The following is a 12302-nucleotide window of genomic DNA, read 5'->3' on the forward strand; positions in this document are numbered from 1 at the left end:
CGAACCCGTGTCCCCTGCATTGGCAGGCAGACTCTCAACCACTGCGCCACCAGGGAAGCCCTGATCTCTAGCTCTTTTGGTGACCTTTGAGGGTCACTTTTCACTCTGGTTCATTATCAAACTTGTTATTAGAAGTGAGTAGGCACATAATTTATAAAATTATACAACAGTGACAATAATAATAACAAAGTGCATAACATCAATATCCCCATAGTAGGTATGATCAATTTCTTTACCACACAGATCTGGCTTTTCAATCTAACCTTAAACAGCATATTATTGATTTCCTATTTTGTATTTGATATTCATAATCATCTCATTTTACTCATGAAATAAATATTCTTCTATGCAATAATAAGAATTTAATGTTGGTGCAATATAAAAACCACATTGCTATTAACTTTCATACTGTGGATTCAAATGAAGACTACAGTATATTTTTAATTGAAGGATAGTTAATTTATAATGTTGTGTTAGTTTCAAGTGTACAGCAAAATGATTCACACACACACACACATATATATATATATATTACAAGATATTGATAATATATATTACAATATCTTATTACAAGATATTGAGTATAGTTTCCTATACTATAGGAAAGGACTTATACTGTACGTCCTTGCTGTTTACCTGTTTTGTATATAGTAGTGTGTATATGTTAATCCTGAACTCCTAATTTATCTCCCACCCCATCCCCTTTGGTAATTATAAATTTGTTTTCTGTGTCTGTGAGTCTATTTTTGTTTTGTAAATAAGTTCATTTGTATCATTATTTAAGATTACACATGTGAGTGATATCATATGATACTTGTCTTTGTCTAACTTACTTCACTTAATATAATAATCTCTAGGTCCCTCTGTGCTTGTGCAAATGGCATTAATTCATTCTTTTTATGGCAGAATAATATTCCATTGTGTGTGTGTATATATATATATATATATATATATATATATATATATATATCTCACATCTTCTTTATTCATCTATAAATGGGCATTTATGCTGCTTACATGTCTTAGCTATTGTAAATAGTGCTTCAGTGAAAGTTGGGGTACATGTATCTTTTAGGATTATGGTTTACTCTGGGATATATTCCCAGGAGTGGGATTGCTGGATCATATTGTAACTCTATTTTTGTTTTGTAAGGAACTTTCACACTGTTCTCCATAGTGGCTGCAACAATTTACATTCACACCAACAGTTTACAAATGTTCCTTTTTCTCTAAACCCTATAAGCATTTATTATTTGCATGAAAACACAAAAGACCCAGAATAGCCAAAACAATCTTGAGAAAGAAGGAGCGAGCTGAATGAATTGGTAGGTGGCCATATGCTCCACATGCTAACGGCCATATGCTCCGTTACTTCAGACTATACTACAAAGCTACAGTATTCAAAACAATACAGTACTGGCACAAAAACAGACTAATAGATAAATGGAACAGGATAGAAAGCTCAGAAATAAACCTACTAACTTATGGTCAATTAATATAAGACAAAAAGGGCAAGAATATAAAATGGAGAAAGGACAGTCTCTTCAAAAAATGGTGTTGGGAAAACTGGACAGCTACATGTAAAAGAATGAAATTAGAATATTCTCTAACACCAGATAAAAAAATAAACTCAAAATGGATTAAAGACCTAAATATAAGACTGGATACTATAAAACTCTTAGGGGAAAACATAGGTAGAGTACTCTTTGACATAAATCACAGTAATATTTTTTGGATCTGTGCCCTAGAATAATGGAAATAAAAGCAAAAACAAACAAATGAGACCTAATTAAACTTAAGACCTTTTGCACATCAAAGGAAACCATAAATAAAATGAAAAGACAACCTACAGAATGGGAGAAAGTATTTGCAAATGATGAGACAAAAGGGATTAATTTCCAAAATATACAAACAGCTCATAAGCTCAATATCAAAAAAAAAAAAAAAGAAGGAAAAGAAAACATTAAAAAGTGACCAGAAAACCGAAATAGGCATTTCTCCAAAAAGACATACAGATGGCCAACAGGCACATGAAAAGATGCTCGACATTACTAATTATTAGAGAAATGCAAAGGGAAACTACAATGAGATATCACTCACACAAGTTAGATTGGCCATCATTAAAAGTATACAAGAGTATAGTAGTGACTTTGCTTCAATCATATATCTAACACTGTGACAAACATTGCAGAAGACACAATGACATATATGAGAAGGCTTATGCTGTCTATGGATTTATATTATCAATGGGCATATAAACCTGAGGCTGAATGACACAAAATGTAAAGAAATTGTTTAAAGTACCTTTTTAAATACCTGAATAAGTAGAGGTATGCCATGTGTCTGAATGGGAAAATTTAATTTCATAAAGATGGTAATCATCTGCTAATTAATATCTAAAAGCCAGTGCTATTCCAATTTAAATCACAATAAAATTTATCATGAAAATTGATTCAAAAATGTATTTGGAAAATTTATTATATATATATATATTATATATATATATATATATATATATTATATATAACATAACACAGGAGGCATTACAGATTAGTAGGGAAATAATATTTTATACAGTGTCATAATTTGGAACAACTGACTCTCCATATGAAAAACAGCAAAATTAGATGCCCACCTCACATATCTCTTTTTTTTTTCACACACACACACTGTATTTTATTTTTACAAGAGATAAATAGACTGACACCAAGCATTGTACATGGATGACCACAACAAAAGCAACAATGATTGCAATTACCAAACATGAAGCACACTCATACTATGTCATAATATTGACATTCAGTCCAGTAATCCTCCACTGTAACAGCTCTTTACTTTGCAGGGAAAATTGATTTGTATATTCTTTGCCTCTGAGACCTTGTGGGATTTTTTTTTTTTTAATTCAGACAGAAAGTCACAAAAATTATACTCATCCTCATCAGTTCACTCAGTCCCATGTAATTAATTTTTTTTTATCTTGATCTTTTTTTAGCACTTTTATGAGTTCATCAGTTTTTCATTAGAGTTCTGAAAACGCTTATTCATTCAGTTCAGCAGTACAGTCAGTTACCAGAAACCTGTACTTGTCAGTCTTTTCCATGAATTTCTTGAAGATGAAACCCTTTTATAGGAACATTTTTGCAAAAGCATCAGAGTACACCCAGAACTGTCTGTAAATGAGAAAAGACTTAAAAATGACCACAGTTAAAGATTTGATGAAAGTTCATAATAATGCAGTTGACAAGAAAATTCGTTATTTCTGAGATATACATTTTAAAGTAATAACTAGGATTATTACTTATAACATTATACCAGAAAATATAAGATTTTTAGAAATTTCATGTAATGTCTGAAACATTTATATTAACATATTTCCATACATATTTCCATAAAAATACAAATATAAGATTTTTAGAAATTTCATGTAATGTCTGAAACATTTATATTAACATATTTCCATACAAATAACCCAATGAAAGTTTAGTATTAGTTGTTTTCTTTGTGTTTTTTTTTATACTGCAGGTTCTTATTAGGCATCAATTTTATACACATCAGTGTATACATGTCAATCCCAATCGCCCAATTCAGCACACCACCATCCCCACTCCACCGCAGTTTTCCCCCCTTGGTGTCCATATGTCCATTCTCTACATCTGTGTCTCAACTTCTGCCCTGCAAACTGGCTCATCTGTACCATTTTTCTAGGTTCCACATGCATGCGTTAATATATGATATTTGTTTTTCTCTTTCTGACTTACTTCACTCTGTATGACAGTCTCTAGATCCATCCAATTCTCAACAAATGACTCAATTTCGTTCCTTTTTATGGCTGAGTAATATTCCATTGTATATATGTACCACAACTTCTTTATCCATTCGTCTGTTGATGGGCATTTAGGTTGCTTCCATGACCTGGCTATTGTAAATAGTGCTGCAATGAACATTCGGGTGCATGTGTCTTTTTGAATTACGGTTTTCTCTGGGTATATGCCCAGTAGTGGGATTGCTGGGTCATATGGTAATTCTATTTTTAGTTTTTTAAGGACCCTCCATATTGTTCTCCATAGTGGCTGTATCAATTTACATTCCCACCAACAGTGCAAGAGGGTTCCCTTTTCTCCACACCCTCTCCAGCATTTGTTGTTTGTAGATTTTCTGATGATGCCCATTCTAACAGGAGTGAGGTGATACCTCATTGTAGTTTTGATTTGCATTTCTCTAATAATTAGTGATGTTGAGCATCTTTTCATGTGCTTCGTGGCCGTCTGTATGTCTTCTTTGGAGAAATGTCTATTTAGGTCTTCTGCCCATTTTTGGATTGGGGTTTTTGTTTCTTTAATATTGAGCTGAATGAGCTGTTTATATATTTTGGAGATTAATCCTTTGTCCGTTGATTCGTTTGAAAATATTTTCTCCCATTCTGAGGGTTGTCTTTTTGTCTTGTTTATGGTTTCCTTTGCTGTGCAAAAGCTTTGAAGTTTCATTAGGTCCCATTTGTTTATTTTTGTTTTTATTTCCATTACTCTAGGAGGTGGATCAAAAAAGATCTTGCTGTGATTTATGTGTTAAGAGTGTTCTTCCTATGTTTTCCTCTAAGAGTTTTATAGTGTCCAGTCTTATATTTAGGTCTCGAATACATTTTGAGTTTATTTTTGTGTATGGTGTTAGGGAGTATTCTAATTTCATTCTTTTACATATAGCTGTCTAGTTTTCCCAGCATCACTTATTGAAGAGACTGTCTTTTCTCCATTGTATATCTTTGCCTCCTTTGTCATAGATTAGTTGACCATAGGTGTGTGGGTTAGTCTCTGGGATTTCTATCTTGTTCCATTGATCTCTGTTTCTGTTTTTGTGCCAGTACCATATTGTCTTGATTACTGTAGCTTTGTAGTATAGTCTGAAGTCAGGGAGTCTGATTCCTCCAGCTCCATTTTTTTCCCTCAAGACTGCTTTGGCTATTCGGGGTCTTTTGTGTCTCCATACAAATTTTAAGATGATTTGTTCTAGCTCCGTAAAAAATGCCATTGGTAATTTGATAGGGATTGCATTGAATCTGTAGATTGCTTTGGGTAGTATAGTCGTTTTCACAATGTTGATTCTTCCAATCCAAGAACATGGTATATCTCTCCATCTGTTGGTATCATCTTTAATTTCTTTCATCAGTGTCTTATAGTTTTCTGCATACAGGTCTTTTGTCTCCCTAGGTAGGTTTATTCCTAGGTATTTTATTCTTTTTGTTGCAATGGTAAATGGGAGTGTTTCCATAATTTCTCTTTCAGATTTTTCATCATTATTGTATAGGAATGCAAGAGATTTCTGTGCATTAATTTTGTATCCTGCAACGTTACCATATTCATTAATTAGCTCTAGCAGTTTTCTGGTGGCAGTTTTAGGATTCTCTATGTATAGTATCATATCATCCGCAAACAGTGACAGTTTTACTTCTTCTTTTCCAATTTGTATTCCTTTTATTTCTTTTTCTTCTCTGATTGCCGTGGCTAGGACTTCCAGAACTATGTTGAATAATAGTGGTGAGAGTGGACATCCTTGTCTCGTTCCTGATCTTAGAGGAAATGCTTTCAGTTTTTCACCATTGAGAATGATGTTTGCTGTGGGTTTGTCATATATGGCCTTTATTATGTTGAGGTAGGTTCCCTCTATGCCCACTTTCTGGAGAGTTTTTATCATAAATAGGTGTTCAATTTTGTCAAAAGCTTTTTCGGCATCTATTGAGATGATCATATGGTTTTTATTCTTCAATTTGTTAATATGGTGTATCACATTGATTGATTTGCATATATTGAAGAATCCTTGCATCCGTGGGATAAATCCCACTTGATCGTGGTGTATGATCCTTTTAATGTGTTGTTAGATTCTGTTTGCTAGTATTTTGTTGAGGATTTTTGCATCTATATTCATCAGTGATATTAGTCTGTAATTTTCTTTTTTTGTAGTATCTTTGTGTGGTTTTGGTATCAGGGTGATGGTGGCTTCATAGAATGAGTTTGTGAGTGTTCCTTCCTCTGCAATTTTTTGGAAGATTTTGAGAAGGATAGGTGTTAGCTCTTCTCTAAATGTTTGATAGAATTCGCCTGTGAAGCCATCTGGTCCTGGACTTTTGTTTGTTGGAAGATTTTTAATCACAGTTTCAATTTCATTACTTGTGATTGGTCTGTTCATATTTTCTGTTTCTTCCTGGTTCAGTCTTGGATGGTTATACCTTTCTAAAAATTTGTCCATTTCTTCCAGGTTGTCCATTTTATTGGCATAAAGTTGCTTGTAGTAGTCTCTTAGGGTGCTTTGTATTTCTGCAGTGTCTGTTGTAACTTCTCCTTTTTCATTTCTGATTTTATTGATTTGAGTCCTCTCCCTCTTTTTCCTGATGAATCTGGCTAATGGCTTATCAATTTTGTTTATCTTCTCAAAGAACCAACTTTTAGTTTTATTGATCTTTGCTATTGTTTTCTTTGTTTCTATTTCATTTATTTCTGCTCTGATCTTTATGATTTCTTTCCTTCTGCTATCTTTGGGTTTTGTTTGTTCTTCTTTCTCTAGTTTCTTTAGGTGTAAGGTTAGATTGTTTACTTGAGATTTTTCTTGTTTCTTGAGGTAGGCTTGTATAGCTATAAACTTCCCTCTTAGAACTGCTTTTGCTGCATCCCATAGGTTTTGGGTCGTTGTGTTTTCATTGTCGTTTGTCTCTAGGTATTTTTTTGATTTCCTCTTTGATTTCTTCAGTGATCTCTTGGTTATTTAGTAACATATTCTTTAGCCTCCATGTGTGTGTGTTTTTTACGTTTTTTTCCCTGTAATTCATTTCTAATCTCATAGCATTCTGGTCAGAAAAGATGCTTGATATGAGTTCAATTTTCTTAAATTTACTGAGGCTTGATTTGTGACCCAAGATATGATCTATCCTGGAGAATGTTCCGTGCGCACTTGAGAAGAACGTGTAATCTGCTGTTTTTGGATGGAATGTCCTATATATATCAATTAAATCTATCTGGTCTATTGTGTCATTTAAAGCTTCTGTTTCCTTATTTATTTTCATTTTGGATGATGTGTCCATTGGTGTAAGTGAGGTGTTAAAGTCCCCCACTATTATTGTTACTGTTGATTTCCTCTTTTATAGCTGTTAGCAGTTGCCTTATGTATTGAGGTGCTCCTATGTTGGGTGCATATATATTTATAATTGTTATATCTTCTTCTTGGATTGATCCCTGGATCATTATGTAGTGTCCTTCCTTGTCTCTTGTAACATTCTTTATTTTAAAGTCTATTTTATCTGATATGAGTATAGCTACTCCAGCTTTCTTTTGATTTCCATTTGCATGGAATATCTTTTTCCATCCCCTCACTTTCAGTCTGTATGTGTCCCTAGGTCTGAAGTGGGTCTCTTGTAGACAGCATATATATGGGTCTTGTTTTTGGATCCATTCAGCCAGTCTATGTCTTTTGGTTGGGGCATTTAATCCATTCACGTTTAAGGTAATTATCGATATGTATGTTACTATGACCATTTTCTTAATTGTTTTGGGTTTGTTTGTGTAGGTCCTTTACTTCTCTTGTGTTTTCCACTTAGAGAAGTTCCTTTAGCATTTGTTGTAGAGCTGGTTTGGTGGTGCTGAATTCTCTTAGCTTTTGCTTGTCTGTAAAGCTTTTGATTTCTCCATCAAATCTAAATGAGATCCTTGCCAGGTAGAGTAATCTTGGTTGTAGGTTCTTCCCTTTCATCACTTTAAGTATATCATGCCACTCCCTTCTGGCTTGTAGAGTTTCTGCTGAGAAATCAGCTGTTAACCTTATGGGAGTTCCCTTGTATGTTATTTGTCGTTTTTCCCTTGCTGCTTTCAATAATTTTTCTTTGTCTTTAATTTTTGCCACTTTGATTACTATGTGTCTCGGCGTGTTTCTCCTTGGGTTTATCCTGTATGGGACTCTGTGCGCTTCCTGGACTTGGATGGCTATTTCCTTTCCCACGTTAGGGAAGTTTTCAACTATAATCTCTTCAAATATTTTCTCTGGTCCTTTCTCTCTCTCTTCTCCTTCTGGGACCCCTATAATGTGAATGTTGTTGTGTTTAATGTTGTCCCAGAGGTCTCTTAGGCTGTCTTCATTTCTTTTCATTCTTTTTTCTTTAGTCTGTTCCACAGCAGTGAATTCCACCATTCTGTCTTCCAGGTCACTTATCCGTTCTTCTGCCTCAGTTATTCTGCTATTGATTCCTTCTAGTGTAGTTTTCATTTCAGTTATTGTATTGGTCATCTCTGTTTGTTTGTTCTTTAATTCTTCTAGGTCTTTGTTAATCATTTCTTGCATCTTCTCAATCTTTGCCTCCATTCTTATTCCGAGGTCCTGGATCATCTTCACTACCATTATTCTGAATTCTTTTTCTGGAAGGTTGCCTATCTCCACTTCATTTAGTTGTTTTTCTGGGTTTTTTTCTTGTTCCTTCATCTGGTACATAGCCCTCTGCCTTTTAATCTTGTCTATCTTTCTGTAACTGTGGTTTTTGGTCCACAGGCTGCAGGATTGTAGTTTTTCTTGCTTCTGCTGTCTGCCCTCTGGTGGTTGAGGCTATCTAAGAGGCTTGATGGGAGGCTCTGGTGGTGGGTAGAGCTGACTGTTGCTGTGGGGGTCAGAGCTCAGTAAAACTTTAATCCACTTGACTGTTGATGGGTGGGGCTGGATTCCCTCCCTGTTGGTTGTTTTGCCTGAGGCAACCCAACACTGGAGCCTACCTGGGCTCTTTGGTGGGGTTAATGGCAGACTCTGGGATGGCTCACGCCAAGGAGCACTTCCCAGAACCTCTGCCTCCAGTGTCCTTGTCCCCACGGTGAAACAGAGCCACCCCCCGCCTCTGCAGGAGACCCCCCAACACCAGCAGATATGTCTGGTTCAGTCTCCCCCAGGGTCACTGCTCCTTCCCCTGGGTCCCGATGCACACATTACTTTGTGTGTGCCCTCCAAGAGTGGGGTCTCTGTTTCCCCTAGTCCTGTCAAAGTCCTGCAATCAATTCCCACTAGGCTTCAAAGTCTGATTCTCTAGGAATTCCTCCTCCCGTTGCTGGACCCCCAGGTTGGGAAGCCTGAGGTGGGGCTCAGAACCTTCACTCCAGTGGGTGGACTTCTGTGGTATAAGTGTTTGCCAGTCTGTGAGTCACCCACCCAGCAGTTATGGGATTTGATTTTACTCTGATTGCGCCCCTCCTACCATCTCACTGTGGCTTCTCCTCTGTCCTTGGACGTGGGGTATCCTCCTTGGTGAAGTCCAGGGTCTTCCTGTCAATGATTGTCCAGCAGCCAGTTGTGATTCTGGTGCTCTTGCAAGAGAGAGTGAGAGCACGTCCTTCTACTCCGCCATCTTGGTTTCACATATCTCTTAAAATGAATTAAATATGCATCAAAGACAGCAAAGTAAAAATTTAGAACTCTCTATATTGTAATAGAAAGCATAAAGATATGTATATGTCAGTGTAAAGAAAGGTTTCTTGAATAAGACATAATTAGCACAAAACATACAGAAAATATTGATAAATTTGGATACATTAAAACAAGAATCATTTGTGTGAAAAAATACTATAAACAAAATAAATATTTATGTGAGTTTCTAGGATAAAATATTTCCAATTCATAAGACATAATTCCTATAAGCCAATAAGTAAAATAAAATATATATAAAAACTGGCAAATGATATGGATGGGCAATTAACAGATGAGGAAACTTGAATGAACAGTAATTGCAAGAAAGGGTCATCACCTTCATTATTAATCAGGAAACTACAAGTTAAAATAAAAATGAGGTATTTTTCAAAAACCATATAGGACGGGCAATTAAAAAAAAAAGTAACAGCAAAAGGATTGTAAATTGGTCAACAATTATTTAGGACAATTAGGAAAATACCTAGTAAATATGAAATGTGCATTGTCAACAATTTAACAATTCCACTCCAAGTTACATGTTAACTCCAGCACATGTGTAAAATGAAAACATTTGCAAAAATATCTATTGCAGTACTATTTCCCAGAGTGGAAATTTTGGTGTGGGGAAACTAAAAGTATGCATTAAAAGGCATATGATGAATTATGCTAGAGCAGTGAAAATAATTGAACTAGAACCACATGTATCAATATTAGTGGATCTCAATAATAGTATTGAATGAGAAAATGAAGTTCCACAATAACGTATACTGTAAATAGTACTTACTTTTATTTTTATTTTTATTTAAAAATTTTTATTTTCTATTGGAGTATAGTTGATTTACAATGTTTTGTTAGTTTTAGGTGTACAGCAAAGTGATTTGGTTATCTGTATACATATATCTATTCTTTTTCAGAACCTTTTCCCATATAGGTTATCACCTATTGTATTGAGTTCAGTATTGAGTTCAGTTCCTTGTGCTATACAGTATGTCCTTGTTGATTATCTATTTTATATATAGTACTGTGTATATGTTATATAATATACAGAATATATATAATTTATTCCCACCCACCACATTTTCCCTTTGGTAACCGTAAGTTTGTTTTCTAAGTCTATATGTCTATTTCAGTTTGTAACTAAGTTCATTTGTATGATCTTTTTAGATTGCACAGACAAGTGATATCCTATGATATTTGTCTTTCTCTGACTTACTTCACTTAGTATGATAATCTCTTGGTCCATCCATGTTGCCTCAAATGGTATTATTTCATTCTTTTTTTATGGCTGAGTAACATCCCATTGTATATATGTACCACATCTTCCATATCCATTCATCTATTGATGGACATTTAGGTTGCTTCCATGTCTTGGAATTAAGTTTTAAAGCACAAAAATAATAGTAAATATTGTGATATATTGATACATTTAAAAAATTGAAATAGCGTGGGTAGATACAGTTCACATTAACTTTGAGATAATGGATGTAGTTTAAGGAGAAGCAAAAGCAATGAGATGATGAAAAGCATAAGAGGGCTTAAACTGTATTTGTAAGGTTTATTTATTTAAAGATCAAAAGAAAATATTTATATTTGTTAATTTTGACAGTGTCTGTGGATGTTGGTTATATTAGTCACTATATTTTTCTGTATGTTTGAAATTTTACACAATTCTGAAATAAATAAAACTCGTATTTTGAAATTGGGTAACCTTGAGGTCAATTTGAGGCTTATCAATTCTGTACCACATTACTGAAATTCATTCAACCGCAATTTCTTTATTAGTAAAATGAGGGTGATATTATCTAATTTGTAGGGTATTGGTGAGGATCAAATGATATAAAGCACCTGGCCCAGTACCAGATAGGAGTTTATTAAATGTTAATTAGCTTTCATTTCTACATCTACCATTACCCTAATTTGGCCAGTCTGATAATGCTATTAGAAAGGGTTAGGAGTTTAGCTTGACAAACTCACTGTTAAGTTCCCTTCTAGTGATTACTGCCTCAATTTCTAAGTGTTTACAATTAGTTTAATAATTCATCCTACAGTTTTACCAGAGAGACATGCATTTCAAGATTTCCTGACATCTATTGCCAGAATCCATTTTTCCTCTTTTAAAAATCAATCCATTTGTCAATATTGTTCTCCATCTCTCCAATTCCAATTTCCATTATTTCATCATCTTTCTTCCAGAAAGCTTTTGACTATTTCTGAAAATCGTATCCACATTCCAAAGCTGTAAGTTTATCCCAGAAAAATATTCCAAGAATGTGACAATGGTTCTGAAGGAAGTTCCAAAGTTTGGAAGAGTATTCAAAATATTTTGAACAATAGCAGCATCTCAGGACTAAATTTATAACTTCCTCAGACTTTGCTTTCGATGGTAACAGTACTCATACTATATCACGTTTATAAGTATTAGAATTCTACTACTTTACTTTTTCTGCACTAATTTTCTAAACCCTGTTAGATGGTAAGATGTTCTCCAGCAAATATTGTGTCGTTGTTCACTTTATTCTTTGTGTCTGACAGAGTATGCCTTCATGTAATTTTTATGTGCTAAATAAATAAATGAATGTCCTAGGTTTTTGTTTTCATAGAATACTTCTTTACTTATTTTTTTTCTTCCTGCATACCCATGAAAGACATACTCATTGACAGGGAGTACAATGGAAACATAACACCATCAGTAGTTCCCTGATAAAAAAGAAGCAATGTGTCCAACTGATTTTGTCTCCCTTAGGAGTCAAATCAATGCAGAAATTCCATAATTTTGATTCAAAGGTCTAGAAGTTATGGTCAAGTAATATTTGATTCGTTCACATTTCAAGACCCTCCTAGATGAAAAAATTTCAATTTTTACAAAAATGCTTATCAAA

The sequence above is a fragment of the Balaenoptera acutorostrata genome, chromosome X (genome assembly GCF_949987535.1).
Source record: "Balaenoptera acutorostrata chromosome X, mBalAcu1.1, whole genome shotgun sequence".
Lineage (NCBI taxonomy): Eukaryota > Metazoa > Chordata > Mammalia > Artiodactyla > Balaenopteridae > Balaenoptera > Balaenoptera acutorostrata.